This window comes from Neodiprion fabricii, chromosome 1 (genome assembly GCF_021155785.1).
Source record: "Neodiprion fabricii isolate iyNeoFabr1 chromosome 1, iyNeoFabr1.1, whole genome shotgun sequence".
NCBI classification, from domain to species: domain Eukaryota; kingdom Metazoa; phylum Arthropoda; class Insecta; order Hymenoptera; family Diprionidae; genus Neodiprion; species Neodiprion fabricii.
Window position 1 is genome coordinate 32,144,583 of NC_060239.1, and position 16,718 is coordinate 32,161,300.

Genomic DNA, 16,718 nt, shown 5'->3' on the forward strand with positions numbered 1-16,718 from the left:
AACGTTTCAGCATCCCAGCCACGTCAAGCATTGATTAGGGTTGATAGCTCTCCGTGCTCTCGCGATTCATGTCCTCAACTGGCAATAAATGTCGTTACGGATTTGTTACAGCCGATGGTTATGGGCTGACGTTAAAACTCGAGGATCACGTAGGTGTGACACGCCGAATTTAGTATGTATGTATATATGCACGTATAAGCCTCGAGACTTAAATTCCGGAAATGGAACAAGCGAGGTTTTTCTTTATTCCATTCTACACGTTATACACAATGACGTTGAGCCCTGTTCTGCTTATATTTGCAGGGTTTTGATTTCAATTTTTATTCTTATGTACCAGCCCACCGGCAAGCCAGCGTATAACAAGAGTTAATTAAACCGAGTACTATAAATAAACGGAAGAAAGCTTAAAAGTTGGGGAAATACAGGATTGGCCTCAACTTTTGAATTTTAATATTCTGTTTCCTCTTTACCGTACCCAACAGAAGCTGCTGCGATATCCAAGCGACGTCACGGAACTCGGGAACTTACTTCCGAACTTTATCCGGAGTCGTTTCATTTTTCGCGCTAGAAAAATCGCAACGTGTTGCGAAATTGTCAAATATTACTTTACGCGTCGGGAGAAAAGTGAGTCGCGTGGCTCGTTTGCGCCGTCGTTTACTTCCGTCGCAACCCCCATTATGCGGAGCTTTTGTTCATCCCGTATAATGGCGTATTTTGAAGTCAGAAGTTTGCAATTGCACGGCCGAAAACCGGAAGGGTAAATACAATGACTCGAGAGTTTTTACGCGGACAGTTTTCGGCGATGTTATAATCGATATAGAATACTAATAAAGCTGCGGAAGTTTACTTGAGTGCGAATTAATTTTCGGCACGAGGCTGACAATATTAGTACAATTCGTCGGATCGGTAATTTTTTATCCAATAAAGGAGCAATTTATAAAAAAAAAAAAAGAAAAAAGAAAGTATATTCAAATCTATGCAAACAGAGTTCCCGGAAAGAATTAAAAATTATCTGATCGCGATAGCTACATTAACATTAAAATGAGAAGGATTTAATTTTATATTTCAAAAGCTTGCAGCTAACGAACCAATTGTAAATATCTGCCGGTATCAGAGCAAAGGTCGAGGGAGGAACGAAGTTTGATGAAAAGTTGTGCTTTCGGCAATCAGGGTGAATTTATTTCGTTCTTGTGTAATGAAAATTTATTCCTATATATAGGAGATTCGTCTTCGCGAATATAAGGAATAACGTGCGGATCATAAATTGATAAAATTCAATTAACGCAAGTTCAACTCCGCGACACGTTTTCCTCCAATCGAACGAATTCGTGGCCACGCGTGTAACCTTTACACCGTCAATCCGTGATTTACTCCCGGCAATATTTCGCAGAGAAAATTCGTCGCAGGCTTGCAAGATGGATTCGTGCCATCGCTCAAGCCGACCGATAGTCCCATTTGTCCACCTCGAACCTCAAAATTATCAGCTATACTGCGAGAAAAACGGTACCAACTGCCAGTGGCTATTCATGGAACCTAGATAAGAGAAGGGTGCTCTGAATGTTTCGTAAGAGTTTCGTTTACAGCTCGCCACGGGCAGCGAAACCAACTAGCGTTACATGTTATGGCATGTGCCAATTTTACGAGGAGCGGAATGATATTGTGTTCGGTTCAAGACGCACACGCGTTGGCTTTTTTTCTGAAAAAAAAGAAACGGCGCTGCCGACTTCCGGATGGGTGAAGATACAAGCTTCAGAAACTGTCTTAGACGAGACGAGCGAAATCGAACTCCTGAGAAAGAGAGAGAGCAGATCCACGCCACGTGGTCAGGTTTGAAAGAGCGTTTAAAGAGTTAAAGGAGATCGATCAACGCGCTGCGCCGTTCGAGCCTCATAATTCGTGGGGGAGGACCGGAAATAACAATAATTTCTCGCTGTTTTAAGACACCTCACGCCGACATCTGAATGTCTTTCTCCGATCGTAAAGCGACGTTTGAATGTATAAACAACATAATAAAACGTGAAAATTCGCTGTATTATCTTCAATTCTGAATTCAAATTCGCGTGAAATGTTAGAACGTCTACGTTGTTCGCTTGAGATAAGGTTTTACCTACTCCATGAATCGCGTTTCGGAAGGGGAGAAAAAAATTCGTTTCAAAAAAATACGAAATCTTGACGAAGAGAATCCCGACAAAAAAAAAGGAATGGAAGGGTACCGAATTCCTCCGTCTGTTCGCTGTCTAGTCCAGCGAGTCTCGTCTCTGCGCTACACAATTTTCTTCCAAATTCACTTATTTGTATACCAGCGATAGGGGATGCGTGTGAAATACGAAACAGCCGTTGCTTTTTCTTGTACATACACGTACTGTCGAAGAAAACAGTGACGGAAAAACGACTCTGGTACGCATAACATATTATATAATACAAGAGATACCGAAGCGGAATTTCAATGCGGACGAAATCTCCGGGGAAAATCGAAGTTCGTACGGAACGGCAGCTACCTCGAACGCCTGAAAATTCCCGCTTGAAACACATCGCTTTCATGATGATGGTGTTCCCGATTCACGCCCAGACTTTCTCCCGTAGAAGCTGACATTCTGAAACCTTATTCGTGTCACTTTCAAAGTGAAAATATGTGTCAGGATGACGAGATAATTGACGTACTAGAAAAGGATCACAGCTCTTTCGAAATGTCTCGCGAAGTCGACGATACGGTATTTTTTCACCTCCAGCGTCGCGCGGTCTTTCAAAAGTCACAAGGACACTTTGCGGGCTTCTCCGGGTAGGGATAAAATTTGTCCAAGAGATAAGTCAAGTCCAACTGGGATGGAAAATAGAGCCGAGTGAAAAGTGCGATGTTTCAGTTCTCGCGGGGTCGGTTTGACTGCTACTTGAACGAATGCGTTTTATCGCTTCTTTTTATCGCTTTTCATCCAAACTTTACGCCATGCTGAGCGTTTTCAACGTTTTTCATACATCAGAACCAGACGCTTCTACCCGGACCCGTTTCACCATTCGAATGATTGCAATTTTTCAAGCATCAATTTTCCCCCTACCTCTTTTTCTATTCTCTTAAAATACCTGTAGACATTTCGGGAGAGGAAGGCACGCGTCACTTTCCGTAATTTGAATTGACTGGGGAAAAAATTGAACGCCGCCTCGGTGCAGGAACTTCTACTTCAAAAAAATGCGTGTCGAAAAGGTGAGCAATCAACGCGTTTCACCTTTCGGAAATTCAGCGGGCGCGAGTTCATTACTCATGTAATTGACTGAAAGCTGTACGGGTTGATTCTGAATGTGACAGCAAACACGCCGATTCTGCGGCACTCCATTATCCCAGTTGGTGTGGTGGAAAGCGACCGTTTCGTGGATTCCGGTAAATATACTAATCTTCCAATTAGTGCCACTTACACAACCGCCGAAGTTGGTTTGGCGTTCCACCGATCCTCGCCGATCCTCGCGCCTACAATTTCCGCTCTATTATTCTCCTGCATAATATATAGGCGATTCATCTCTATAAGTGTGTATCTATGTCGAAATGAGAGGATATTATTCTTCTCGCGAGTCCCAAGTCAATGAGGGGGGAAAAAAGCCAAGGGACAAACTAGCCCGCTTTTTTTCTCCACCTCATCGCTGGCTTTCGTCATTTTCTTTCATAACAATTCACTGTGTGGTCGAAAAGGCCCGTTTCCCGTGCGTGAAATCACATCAGCATTCTTGTTTCGTGGACAATAAATTACGTGCTAAGAATGAAAATGATACGTATAATATAATAGGAAACAAGATACCGCGCAAAATCTTTCCCCTTGGCGATGTTGTGTTTCTCGGGTTTTGTACAGTTTTCTCACTCTCGCGGGTGGATTTTAAAGAAAAATTGCCGGAGCTAGTCTAGGCGGTGGATTTATGCTCTCCAGAGAAAGCTAGACACTTTTTCAAGCCGAAAATATGTCATACCAACAAAATCATCGAGGAGCCTTGAAACGAAATTCCCGTTCAACTTCGCGAATGGAATAAAGAGTTCACGGTGAAGCTTTTTAGCTAAAAGCTGGGCGAGGTTACGGTAAAAGATACGAATAATGATAATTGATTAGGCATATTGAATTTCGTTGATCGTCGGTGAAGTTGTTTGTACATCCAATGACGAATTTCAATTTAAAAAAGAAAACCCCTCGGACCGTGATAATAATAGAAAATAAAATACCATTCTGCGGCTCGATTTTTTTCACCGCAAATTCAAAGACAAATTCACTGGATGTTATGCAAAAATTTTCAGATCCGCTTTTACTCGATCGGTTAATCTCCGCCAGATCGAACGTCTGCTGTCGAGGTAATTTTTTATTCTACTTTATACGTCTTTCGATACGGTAGGTATTGTTTGAATTAGACATATCCGTATCCATATCCGGATCAGGGTAAGCCTTGTTCAAATTAGCAAAACGTGTCCATCCGCTCATGATAGACAGATGGTTATAGATAGATGGATAGATAGAAAGATAAATAAATAAATAGATAGATACACGGGACGTTTCGGAGAGAGAGAGAGAGAGAGAAAGAGAGGGGCTGGAGAGGGAGACAGGTTTAATCGACTGTAGAATCAACGCTCGACCGCAATTAATTTCGTACGAGACTTGGAGAATGTCAATTCGATTGGCCATCGTCTTTCGATCCTTCTAATCCGCGCGTAACGAGCTTCAACTGATCTCAGGCACTCGTCCTGCAAGGGTCTGCGGTCGGTTAGTCGGATCGAATTTAAATGCAACCCAAGAAAATTATCGGCGTTAATAGATCGGTACATTCGTGGTCTGGACGCGGTTTTATGCAAATTCATCTCTATGACGCCCAGGACTACATCGTCGAAGGCAATTAACCCTTAGGGGTTAAAAGGGTTTCATGGGAAACTTTCAGGTTCCCTGTTAGATCCACAAAATAACCATATAGCAAACTAAATCACGAGTGTCCACATACGCGATAACAATTTGCATGTTGTTGCGCAGACGATGCCCGCTAGATACTAAAACTAATTATATTCGTTTGTGTTTGGAGAGGTAGGGCTAGATCTGGATTATTGACGTGGGATCCGCGGATCGGTGAGAAATGAGTACAGCGAGGAAGCGGGATGATGATTTAACTAGATGACGATGAAACAACAATAAGAAATATTTTACTTCCGAATGATACGAAGCGATACGATCTGCATCGAAAGAGAACAAAACGACAACTGAGGTTTACAAAGACGAGGGAATACACGGATGATACTCAAATATGATTTTGAGACAGTAGACAATACGTGAAATACAAAGCTGATCTGTTTCAAGGCGTGAAGAGGATTTTACATTGCGAGTGAAATGAGACTGGAATTAGCGCGATACGATACTTTGACTGGAACTGTTCCATCGCTACGTTGCCGAAACAGTTTGATATACCGCGACTGAAAAATATTTCGGTTAATTTTAACAAGGCTCTTTCAAATAGAACGTTCAAAAGTAGGAGTACTGGAGGTACTGAATAAGCCTCCTAATGCAGCATATTATATTCAGAACCAGCCGCACAGAACCCTTGTAAAAATAATCGTGCACTTCAGAACGCGGTGTCGCACATAAATCACAACTAGGTCAGCTGGATGATTCGTTGTTTTATACCATTAGTTGCACACAGAGCTCCACCATTCGTTGTTTTTCACGCGTTCCGTTATTTTTCTTTTTCTCCAAATATACGAAAAAAAAAAAAAAATTAATAAAAATATCTGGTATCATTTCATCAAGCAACAACGAGTGACAATTTAAAAAAAAAATCCAATTTTCATCATCCGTTTTCACCGCGATTACATGTCGCCTCGTACGCGTTTTTTCGACGTGCCTTTGGCATGCCTTGAATATGTAATATCCGATTAAATATTCCACTCAAACTCCACCCTTTCAACTCACGGTTTAATTCATTATCTCACCGAAGAATAAACCAATTTTTCAATTAATCGCTTTTATCACGGCTAATTCGTTACCGCCGTTAACTGTACCAAAATATCACAAGCCATGGCTGAACAATTTACTGTATCAGGGTGTCTATTACCTAGAAAAACTTGGAACCCCTTGAATTCTCAGGGATCTATTTTTTCTCCTAGAATATCCTGTAATTCTCGCGGAATTTCGGAGTAATTCAAGGATTATTTTTTTAATAATAAAAATAACCATCGACAAAGTAGATAGGAAGGTTACGAATAGATACTGTCTTTTTTAACCATCGAAGAATAAAGAATTTTATCCAACGCATTTATCCAACAAGCAAAGTTTTTTTTTTCATCATGCCGACTAGCGATGTTTAATCTCTCCGATGCATCTGTAAAAATAAAAAAATTGCTTGAAAAAACCTGGATCCTCAGGGAATTTGTGGTCCTGAATTTATCAGACACCCTGTATATATATACACATATCGAATTGAAAATCTGCGCCTATTCTTCGCATGCCGAAAACCGATATCCGCAACGGTTGGTTCGTAGTAAAAAGGGAGTGAGTACGAGAATGACTCTCTTCGCCCGCACGCGAAGAATGACGCCAAAGTTCGGCAAAGCGATCGCGGTTGCGAATAACTTGAGAAAACACCAGCGGAGAAAAAATAAGCGAAACCTGATCGACGGGTCGATTCGTTTCCGATCGGTGAAACCGGCAGGCACTCTAACTGCTCGCAGACACGATGGGCAATGAACCTTTATTCGTAGGTATCAGGTGAAAAAAAGCGCCGCGGAGCGAACGGAATACAGCGAGGCTCGCCGTTATCTACCTTCCGTCACGCTACCATCCAATTTCGAGTGACTCGTTTCAAACGCATAGGCGTATTTCATTTCTACACAACTGCCCAACGCGGTTGTCGTCGCTTTCATTGTTTGTAGTACGATAAAAATACTTTTCCAATCGACGCGGCCCAAAGCACAGCTCGATATTATAAAAAACAATCCATACCCATACTGTTCATGTTTCCCTGAGTAAATCCCCGCAGAAAAAAATTAGTGTAATAACAATAAAATTATTCAATTATTCGCAAGCCGAGATTTTCATTCGAACGATTCAATCGTCGTGGATGCATCGCAAGAGCGTATATTTTTTATCCTATCTCAAACTGTACCGCCAATCATTGGACTGGTTGTAAAAAACGACGCGTCTCTTCGGGCCTCAGAGGGCTAGAATATTACATGTGTAGGTACAGTTCCAACTGTGACAGAAGTTGTGCTTGTCAATAAGCTTTCACGTGGCATTCGGCCAATATTCTTTCAAAGAAATCGCAGCACACAATCTCTCCCTCAGAAGATGGTCCTCATTTAGCATCGGATCTGCGATAAACTCGGTTTTCATAATTAAACCGAGTTTCGGCAGTCGGAAAGTCCAAAGACTTAAATCGTATTTCCCGTATTGTGAATTCAATTTTCGTACCCGGTTGATCTTCCCTCGGAATCTCATTCTCATTGTCGTCTGGAGACAGTATCGGGTCGAAGAAACCGGAGGTTAATTTTCCGCGTGCCAAATTTCTGGCACGTGATGAAAGGGTCTATCAGATGGTCGACTTGTGACTCGGCGAAGAGCCTGCGACCTCCTCCCCAAACACCGACCCTGAATGAATCTCGATCGACTTATCCGAGGTGTAAGCACGGGGCGGATGACGGGATCCTACCAGAATTCGATCTCTTTTTCCATCCGTGAACTGTATTTCCCACCGCTCACTTTATCGTCGATCTTATCATCTCTCCGGCCCCCCTTCCTTGTCGCCGGATTAGAATCCACGTGCACGACCCTCCTTCAGACCAAAATATGGGAGTAAATTCTCTGCGGGCGGGAACCGAATTCCTTTTTATAAAAGCTGAGAAATATTTTTCTCTCCATATCGTCCGTGAGGTGCGTTTATCTCGGTCACGCGACGGAAATACTTCGAAACGAACCGACGAGGCTTCTCGCTCGCTTTGTATTTCCTATGAAACGATTGAACGCGTCGATGCTGATCGGGCGCCTTAGAGAGGAACCTAGATATTGAATCGCGGTGTATTCAAACCGCGGAATCAGCGGTTAGCAAATTTGCATTGCAGACAAATTTCGGGGACTAGATTGAGACTAACGAGGGTTAGACGATACGTATATCCTCTTCAACTCGTTGTCAATCTAATACGGTGACGCGTTCATCCGTTTCCGCGTGTAATCGACCCCGAAGCAGCAGACATCCGATAACGAGATTTCCACCCTGAGATATTGCGAAGAAATTTTCCAGTTCCACGTATCTACGTAGAAGCACAGATGCTTCGCACAACGGCCGAACTAGTACGCGATACATTCGCTTTAACGATCACCGTCCTCATTTTCACGCATGATAGCTCGTTTTGATTGCGTATCCTACGAGCTTCCTCAAAATCACTCCGTTTCACAAAAGTTCCATCACGATTTACCCCACGAATTACGTAACGGTGAGAATCGATGCAGCGGATTCTGCAATCACAGGTTACGAAACCGCAAACGGAGGACATATTGTTAGGACTTTACGTTGCATAATAATTCATGCGAAGCTTGAAGAAGAAAAAAATACAAATAACGAGAATACCGTCTCGAGGCTAAGAGCTGTGTTATCAAGTCAAAGTTTAGTAGACGTGCTTGAAATCTGCCTTTCTCCTGTTTCTAGAACCGACTTAGACGTCAATGTTAGATATCAGATTTCAGTGAGGTTCTAATTTCCATCTTAGAGTAAAGACGTAGCCGAAACCATTTCGCGTGTCTACCTGCATCTTTATCAAGCTAATTAGGTGCAGCCCAAAATACGACTGGCATATGCGTAGTCCCCATTCTCGAAATCCACTGTTCTCAAAATTTCAACCATCTTGTCTGAAAAATAAACTCTAAGATGCCGATGATGAAGCGTTGAGCCTTGAGCCTTCGGAGAAGTCTGCAGGAATCTCTTTGAAACCGGGTAAGAAAAGAGAATCGATCGCTTTCACTGCTGCGTGATTGCGAAACGAAATGCGAAGTGGAATTGCAAAACATGCATACAACATAGAGATTCACTTCGCCGAAGAAGCCACGTTTATTTGCTATTGAAAATCGAAAGAGAGTTAATACGCGGTTAATTTCCCCGAGCTCTTCTCAGGCGTCGAGTATCTTATCTACTACGGCAAGATTGAGATCTGTTGAAATTTATCGCGATGATCTATTTCGCCCGGCTTCACGTTGCCGAGCTTATTTAAGTAGCAACCACTTTGAACGAAATATGTATACACACAACTGACTTCCGGAATGGACCGTTCGGCTTACAGCAGACGCTTCGGAAATCCGCAAATCTACTTTATAAATCCCACGTCGGATGCTCGCCTAAAATATTTACCCGCTCTGTAAGCTATTTCAAATTCCCACGATGATCGGACGTTAATTTACTTGGTGAAAATCGAAAAATTCTCGGATCTATATCCATGCCCGGTACAGTCGTCAGCTTTACTGCCACGCATCGTCGACCTAAATATGATCGAGTTTTCGAGCCAACCAACAGCCAGCCTTGAAGATTTATACAATCGTTAAGGCCGCGTTCTTCACCCCCTGAAATGTTGAAAAACCGCGAGCTGTTTCGCCTGCAGAAGCACTAATCACTTCTCATACGCACAGTGAATTTCTGAGTTAAAATTTTCCCCCTCGTTGCCAGTCTACGAGTCTTCGGGGAAAACGAGGAGGTCGACAATGGCCTAGGCAACACGTAGCAAGGCGGCTAGACACGTCTTGCGGTTCCTAGCATACAAAATTCATCGCCGTCTCGAATCGCAAAGGGAATTCCTAGATTTCTAGACTCCCGAGGGACCGAAGAGCAAAATGTCGTCGCTTCTCGGGCCCAATACTTGGTCCCCGAGCTTCGGACTTCCTAATTCAATTTTAATGCTCTATCGGGATACGGCGTTATGCGTGCTAATCAGCTCCTTAATCACCTGCCGGCGATGCGGAAAAAAGGTTCGTAAATGCTGAATTAGCGAGGACGTATTTAGTCCGGCAAATTAGAGCCGCTAAGGCGGAGAGGAAGAAAGAAATGAAAATAATACGAACCCTGAATTGTCGTTAAAAATGCAAATTGGACCCGCGTAGCTATACACGTAATAGTAGTAATATAACAAGTAATATGCATATTTTTCTCTCACGAAAATTCCTCCGCGCGTGCACCTTCGCAATATATAACACGTCTCACGCGTGATTCATATCTAATTTTTAGTTGCTCTAGCATAACGCGAAATACGATTATTCCCCTCGTAAGAATATCGAGGGGATGATGAAAACTTTCGGTCTACTAACGTTCATAAAAGCATTAATGTCGGTGACGCGAATCGATATAAATGGGAGATAAATTTCGTTTTTTTAATGCTAAAGTCAAAAGTGAAAATACTGTCCTTCGGATGTCCGAATATCGACGAATCTGTACACTTAAAATTAGATACATTTGTGTAAGTTCCAACTGGTGTTGAAATATCGCGATGCAGCTGTTAAGAAGGTGATCAGAGAAGTAAACTTTCACGGCCCTCCGAGTGCTGAAACAATTTACTTTTACTTACTCACTCGTTTTACTGCGCGAGCACGTATTTAATCTCACCTTGATTGGCGGGACAGTCGTTCGAATGTTTTATCAAATTAGGGAATCGAAAAAATTGATGAGACGCTCTACAGACGCGGCGACCTTTCGCGGAGGTGGGCTAATTTCATCCTTACACGCTTCTTAACTCATTCTTATCGGATGAACGAATTTTCGTGAGTTATAATACGTAATCATAAAAGGTATTACCTGTTTAATTGACTAACTCACCGCTAATTATAAGTTTTCTTAATGTCTGACGCGGCGAACTCCCGACGATTTTCAACGTCGAACGCTGGCTGCGGTGTAGCATCGTCGGGAAAAATTTTACCACAGACGTAACGATATTTAACGAGACGTTGGAGAATTTATATCACAGAAGAAATCGGTCACGGCGACCTTCGAGGAAACTCCGAATCTAATTATTTATGATTGATAGTCTTCCGGCATGCTGATAAATTACAACGTCATAAGAGCCCAGAACCACGTTACGTGTACGATAATGACAATTTTGTTGAAACACGTGCTTGCCTATAACCAGGCAATAAATCAGACCCGAATTTCGATACCTGATCTTTGATCGATCCCGCCGTATATCAATCGAGGACTTGATACCAGAACCGCCGGTTATCACGGGGAAGGTTAAAGTTTCTCAAGACGGGCGATTTTCCTCACGTTATATCACCTCTGTCGCGAGCCCTACGGCTAAATTGGATTTTAACCCCCCGTAATTATTTAATAGGCTTTTCTACCCGCCGAGCGAGAAATTCACCTATAATTCTTTTAGCGGGTCAAAAATACTCACCTCAGATGAGCGCCGAGCAATAAAAGATTGGGGTGGATAAGAGCGGTACGAAAATGAACGTCGTGGATCTTTTATCGGCGGAATTAACAGGTATTAATTCTTAATTTCACGGGTTTAAAAACATTTTCCATGTATAACAACGACAATAATTGATCATTTGCACAGCGTCGAATGCCGCAGTTCGACGACAGAAGCGCTTTAGCGGATCAAATATTTGACGATAAATTTTCATTAACGGAACACCCGGTTATCCGTTATACCGTTCGCACGTACGCGGCCAATGGACTTCACCACTGTTGCTAATTAAGGGTATCAAATTTCCACTGTAACAAATTAGAAAAGTCTCTCTAGGCGATATCAAGGATTACACCGTGTAAAATTCAAGTCCGTACGACGTGTCTGTTCCAAGCTTAAGGCGTCACGTGCATCGCAGAAAGTAGAATTAATATTACAAACACCCTGGTTAAAATTAAAACCAGCTTTCATTAGCAGCCGTGCAATGTGGCTGTTCAAAAGTTTGAATAACACGACACGTGTTTTCTTCGTTACGCGTAAATTGCCCGGCGGTTCTCAGTTGCTGACGAATCTGACGGACAGAAATTGAATGTAATTTTCCATTTTGCGATACGTGTCGATACTTTTTTCTTTCCTTCCTTTTCAAAAAGCTTGACGAGACCCTGCACGGCGGAGTAATTCCACCGCATTGAGTTTGCTTGTTTCGCCAAATCGCACTACACCCTGGAATCTCGTCAAACATGAAACTCCCACCCGTGCGTGCGGCATTGGGATTCATTCGCTCGATTACCTTCGCAACCACCGGCATTCCTTCAATTCCAATGCGCGTTGCAGCGACGAGTTTCATTTGAAACTCGTCGAAATCCTGACGTGCGGGTTTTCTTTTGACCAACTGTTTTTATTTCCAACCCACGCACCGTTGTTGCAGATTAAAGAAAAAATTTTCCAACTCGATTATAAACCGAGGTCCTCGAAGTGCAGAATTGAATTGAAAATTAGTATCGAATAATTATCACCACGGTGCATGAAATTTGAAAGGGGGATATATTCACATGGAAATCAACGGCAATGGGAGCAAAAAATCGCTATTCCGAAGCGATCTCGGATTATTGGGAAAGTGATTAGGTATATCCCGCATTGAGTATACCAGGTATTTATCGTCGGTAAAAGAAATTCATGTTGTAATTCAACCCTCGTCGATTAGCAGGAATACCATCGAAAGCGTGGAATAATTTACCCCCGAGCCATTCAAGCCTCGGTGCGGCTTTTTCCACCCGGCGTTTTCGAATCCCGCCCCTTTCGTCGTAAGGACTCCGTCATTCCATCTCTTCGACTCGCAGTACAACAAAAAATTGAGCTCATTCTTGGGCAGCTTACAATGGTAAATATATAATAAAAATAAGAAAATAATATTTTATAGTCGAGTAAAAATCGTGAAATTCTGTTATTTGTTTGCCATAGAGAAACGACCTAGAATCCAGCTACATTATTTATCGATAGAAACCGCAGTGCAGGTGCGCGTATCGAATTCCATTCCTCCTACGCTTTGAAATAATGGATTTGTATTTGCGACAGGACATATTCATTTCGCGGGTATATTTTCAGCCAAATATTTAATATCGATCACCGGAATCTATACCGTTGCACTTTGTATCGGACAGGACGCTTGAGTTACGTAAGAAAATTGTTAAAACGATACGAAATAATAGGAAATTTTACTCAAACCTTGAGAAGGTGGCTGAATGCCTTTCCACTGATTCAGGCTTGACGTTATACCTACTCGAAGTTTAAAATTCCGACGACATAATTTCGAGTTATGAGACAGCGGGTAGCGTATATACCTAAAGCTCATATTGTTGTATCGTCGGAAAAGCGAAAGCTCGCGCAGCAGCCCGAAGATCCTGAGCAGTAAAATTAGCCCGTCACTTCCGCAGCTCGAGTGAATTATCACCTGTAAATAAATGAAACTGCTGTGGTTTCGGCCGAGGATTATACGCACGGGATCCGGGATTATTACAGTTCTGTATCGAGCCCTCAATCCGGTAGCTCCGGTAATTACTCAAATACACCGGTAATTACGAGAGGATCCTCGGCGATTTTGGAACTCTGTATCCCCCGATTATTGCTGAAAATTAACGCGCCTGAAGCGAACCTCCGTCCACGATTTCACCGCGGACTTCGTAAAAGAAAGACTTGAAGACAGATTTTTATCACGGCTCGACACCCTCGATAAGCCTGCTTACGATATGTATGTACAAGCCGTGAAGCCGACTTTATTAAATCTCGCGTGATTTCCTTCCCACGGTTTGCGGTAAGTCATCCCCATCTCGAAAGAATAGCCTGCTGCGAGCAGATTCAGATTTTATTTATAGCCAGGCGGATATCTTTGTTGTCCGCTTTCGAGAGACTGAGAACCGGACATTAATCCTCGAGATCTTCCTCTGACTGTGAAATTGAGAAGGGAAAAATTACGTACTGTAGTCTGCACGCGAGTATATCCAAGGGATTTCCTTATTTCAATTTCAATTCCAATTTCTCCTGCGCGTTTTATACGTCCTGCCGCAGTTTTGCCAACGCAGGATATCGCCGATGTTCGTGTCTGTGGCAGGACTCCGAGAACACCGTCAAACTTCCGCCTTTCCGGAAGCGGAAATTCTTGCCGAAGCACGTTCCTCGAACCGTTTGGTGAGTTTGCGAGCTTTATAGTCGGCTGCAAGCTCGAAGAATCGAGGAGCGCGTCGAAGCTTGTCACGTATCATCGTTACGCTTGTTATCATTGTCCGACGTTCATCAGAGGAGTCCAATAAATCATCCAGCCCGCGGTATTAAAAAATGATGTATACGTACCGTAAGAGTATTACTGGCGAATAGCTTTGGCGGTGCTATTTTTATCGTGCTTTTTATTACTCTGCGGAGAAAACGGATGAACAATTTTCAGCCTGTTTATTTTTAGAGTCGCTGAATCCTGTCGAGATGAGAATTGAAAGATGGAGAGATAGATGAAAGAGGTAATAATTGTCTTGCTGCAAGACGCGTGCATCCGTCACTGTTTGAACAACCGATATGCATATTTGATCGCAAATTATATTCACAAACCCCGTCCATGCATGTGTGATCAAGGTGATAATTTTTATCGCCACTTATCTTAATTACGCCAGTGTGTATAATAATGCATATTACGAGTTGTTTTGGCGTTTACACTCCGTTAATGAATATTAAATGGTTGCACAGTCAGCCTAATTAATCGGTCATTGCCGCGCGTTCGCGTTTTTACACAAACGTTGTACAACATGCATGCCGATATAAATGAAATTCGTGTAATGATAAAACGATCAAATCTCCATCAAGTATTTTCCATTTCACGTGTTCGGGATTTTATCCAAAGTTCGTCCATGACTTTATACTTTATCATGTTTATAATTTTCCTTTTCCCTGTTATAATTTTTTCATTTCAGCAGCGATTAAACCGCGGTTCTTTTTAACAGCAAACACCCACGCAATTAATTCAAACGAATCGTATCCTAAACCACGCTGTTTTATGCTACACGTTGAGATTTTACATTTTTTCGAATACCGTGCGCATTGTCCCTCAATGAAATTCATTTCGACCCTTGTACGGTGAGGGGAAAACGTGTGCTAAATTAATTAATACCGTGCTAGCAAATTGTACACAACGATTTTGCACGCAAACAAATTCGCATCGTCGTATCCTCCCTTCCAGAATTGCGAACGCAACTGCCAGAGCTCAATTTAAACTTGCCCCGGGTATCATAACTCGTGTAATAATTCCCGGCTGACTGACGAAGTTCGAGTTGAGCTTTCACGCCGTAACCGTAACCGTCATTCTATTCCGGTACCGCCAACAGGAGCTATTACGCCACGCTATCGAAACTCAATTTTCTACAAGCTTAAAGCCGCAGTCACGGCACGATCAATTTTTTTTCACCACGTTACCGAAGTATTCGGCTAAAGCTTTCAGTTCAGTGATTGTTGGTTATTTCGGCTAGCTGCGCCATTTTCAAAGATCGTCTAAAAATAAAGCTTCATCGATCGGCGTGTAAAACACGTGCTGCAAACACACGTTTCAACCACGAGGTATTTAATTGCCGAGTGATAAGTTTCCGCTGCTGTCGTATCTGAACCTAAATTTAATGCTCGATTTTCATCCCGCGATTGGATATAAATGTGGGTATAAATTCACTTATCCAATGTGTGATAAGCTCTCGTTGGCAAGGCGAAACCAGTTCACGGCAACACTCTGCAATATTCAAAATGTATTCCTGCGTTCTATCTCGCGTGATCTAAAAAGAACTCTTTAAGAACTGATCGAGTTGAGTGAAATCGGGAAGTGAAATCGTGTCAAACAATCGTCAACTTCGCACAAAAAGCACGCTGAAAACTTCGCGTTGATTTATCAAGCCGGGAACGACAGCGAGGCAAAAGAAAATAGAACGAAAGTGACGCTTTTTTTAAATAAATTGCGAATAAAATTGCAAAACAATTTTCAGCCTCATACTTCTAGACTCGCAACAGCAAGTAGCTTTGAGGAAAATTCTTTCCGGTAAATGGATGCAAAATGCAACGCCGTATGCATTCGGCCTTGTGCCAAGAAGCAAATTTTAACCCACCGTGTCTTCTCACACAAGTTTGGTTCTCACGGGTTTTTCTTTGAGGAAATGGGCTGCGAGTCAAACCCTCCAAACGGAAAAACCCGCTCTGTTCACATGACATTTTCCACGCAATTTGAAGGTAGAGTATTATACGGTTCCCTTATCCGTGGAGTCTCAGCATCGTCAAAAATATTGACGGGAATTACGCGATGATGAATAAACAGCCAAGTGAACTTTGTGACTCAACGAGTGTATAGTTAACGATCAGTTTCACAAACCCGCGTGGAAAATGCAGAAGGATTCTTGCAAGACGGCATCAGGCTGAAGTTTGTAACGTTATTGTACCGATGCAACTTCAAAAAAAATCGTTAATTTGCAAATTTAGAGAATTGCCTGAAATTCAAGAAACCGTTACCAATCTCAGATTTTGTAAAGTCAACTTCTCGAGTTATTCTAATGGTGCAAGACAGTAATTTTTGTTTCAACGTTAGTAACTTCAGATACGTGAAACGGCAATAACGGCAACGGTGCAGCAACGAGATACCGGAGTTCTTACAGATTACTCACCAAGACATTTTTTACGCCCTACGGAATTATTTTCGTCTTTTTCTTCAAGTTTTCCGTCTACGTCGGATAGGCATTTGTTTATGTCAAAAATACGACTGCAGGCTATCAGACCATGGAGTTTTACCTAACCACGGGAGAGGGAAAAAAGCTCGCGA

General features: G+C 42.4%; 2 protein-coding genes across 5 annotated transcripts in view; one reads left to right on the forward strand and one right to left on the reverse strand.

Annotated features, from left to right (window-relative positions):
* Nucleotides 1–14,348, reverse strand: part of LOC124174372 (neuropeptide CCHamide-2 receptor-like) — a 113,509-nt gene extending 99,161 nt beyond the window's left edge. Inside the window, exon 1 of the mRNA XM_046553463.1 lies at nucleotides 14,234–14,348. The gene's annotated coding sequence lies outside the window, so the exon portion shown is untranslated. The remainder of the gene's footprint in view (nucleotides 1–14,233) is intronic.
* The window catches only part of LOC124174371 (neuropeptide CCHamide-1 receptor-like), a 69,490-nt gene that overhangs the window by 24,176 nt on the left and 28,596 nt on the right, over nucleotides 1–16,718 (forward strand). The window lies entirely within an intron of this gene.